Raw genomic sequence first — 2,131 nt, 5'->3', positions numbered from 1 at the left:
TCCCCCAACTTCCTGTCAACCAAACGTGTTCTGATAGAGAACTCACAAGCTCTTACCCCTCCCAGTCTCCTCTCTCTCTATTACAAAAACCCACTACACTCAATCGAGGGCACAGGAGACGCCTATTGTACCCTTCATTGCTTTGCCAATTTATTTGAGCACTCATGTCCTTACTCCTTACTAACCAAATTTCTCTTTTTTTTTTTTTTTGTTAATAAAGGAAGGGCAGATGCTATACTAAAACATAAAAATCGAAGTGTTTACAAACAGGGACAGAAGGAAATCCAGCATTGACATTGAGTTTTACAAAACAGAGAAAACCAACATAGCAGACAAAAGTAGCCCACCAACAAATGAATGAAATAAAGCTTAATAGAAGATAACTGGCTGAGGCAAAAAGAGAAGTCGGGAGGCCTGTTTGATGGAGCGATATAATTGTAGGAATCATATGATAATAAAAAGAAATAGAAATAGCTATGAGCCTACGACAACTGGCAATGAGAAGTAGCATAAATTTCAGAAACAGGAGATCAGTGAATTATCCATGAGATCCATGATTTGAAGCATCTGCATAGTTGAGGCTTGCCGCTTTGCACTAACAGAAATGAAGTTCTGCACAATAAACATGCCCTATGCTGAATACCCCATGATAATAGCTTTCTGACCACAGACTGTAAAAGTAGTGTGATAAAGAGACAGAAGAGGAGGTATGAAAACTGGCTGTGAAGAGTAATATGTATTCCATAAAGAGCCGATGAGTGCATATTCAATGAAATCCATGATTTAGAACCACTATGGAGATGAAATCTGGAACAATAGCTGAATTCCAATAACAAAAATGAAGTTGTGCACAGAAGACATGCATTGGACCGAAGACGCTGGGATGAAATCCTTCTGCATGCATCGGAACATAAGTTGTGCTGAAATGAAGCTATAAACTTGACATTGTAGAGAGACCTAACCAAATTTCTGTTGCGGATCAGTTCGGTTGAATAGATCAAATTAACTTTGTGCTGGCATGTTCGAGCTATCAACATATCATGTTGCTTCACCTGACGAAACATATTTGGTTGCAGTACCATGTCATAATGTTATATATTTTATGGTGGATCTTGCAAGAATGCCCATTGCTTAAGGAATTTTAGAGAATTCTTAACAGCCAAAGCATGTTTTTTTTTTTTTTTTTTTTTGCTTGTGCTCCAAGCCTCAAACCTTCAACCATCAGTCCCCTGGACCGTCAAGCTCTTCTGAAGTTTTGCTTGCATGGATAGACAAGACCTTAGCATTATTCTCAACAACTGAAATAAATACCTCTGGATCATTCATTGCTTGGTGCAGAATGTACATGACATTGGGAACAAGATAAAGTGCTCTGACATGAATCAAGAAGATAATCAACTTGCTGACTGGATATTTCATCTGAATACCTATCAAAATATTCATACAGTTTGTCAATGATTGTGTACGTACCTTTTCTTTAGAAATATATTTCCTCATAGAGTGTGTGGTTTAGGTTTAATGAGCAGCGATGTTCTACAAATCCTAAAATTTACAGCAAATAAAAAAATTACCGGAAGTGTCTAGGTCATAAGTTTTGGATGATGGAGTAGATTTCGGAGTGGAGGTCGTATCTTTCACAAGTCCACCATTGGATCGCCCATACAGATCTCAAAGCACTCGAACTCTGCCATTCACCTATCTGCACAGATCTCAAAGCAATCAGTGGTGATTCAGCGGTGGATTCGCATGAAGGAAGGTGCGAAAGATGAAATTCTAATGCGTAACTTCGATTAAAAAACAAATGATGGATGAAATTGCCTGGCACGGTAGCACCCCATTTCACCATTGCGTCACGATTCCGCCACAACCCCCCTTACACCCGAATCTCCACGGCCTGGCGAAGCCTGCAATCCAAGGCCCAGCACATAAGACTTACCATCTGGGCCGCAACAACGGCTCTCCCGTTAGAACTCTGTCGGCAACTCGCCGGATTCCAATCACGACACGTGTCTCTCATCCGAGCGTGATGCGTTCGCCCCGGGCGGCGAGCATCAATACTCGTGCAGTCCCACTTGTCGCCCATCTGTAACATGACCTTCGACAGCTCTAATTCTTCGACCTCATCTACTAA

This window comes from Elaeis guineensis, chromosome 4, assembly GCF_000442705.2.
Source record: "Elaeis guineensis isolate ETL-2024a chromosome 4, EG11, whole genome shotgun sequence".
NCBI classification, from domain to species: Eukaryota; Viridiplantae; Streptophyta; class Magnoliopsida; order Arecales; family Arecaceae; genus Elaeis; species Elaeis guineensis.
Note: the sequence above shows the minus strand (reverse complement) of the source record.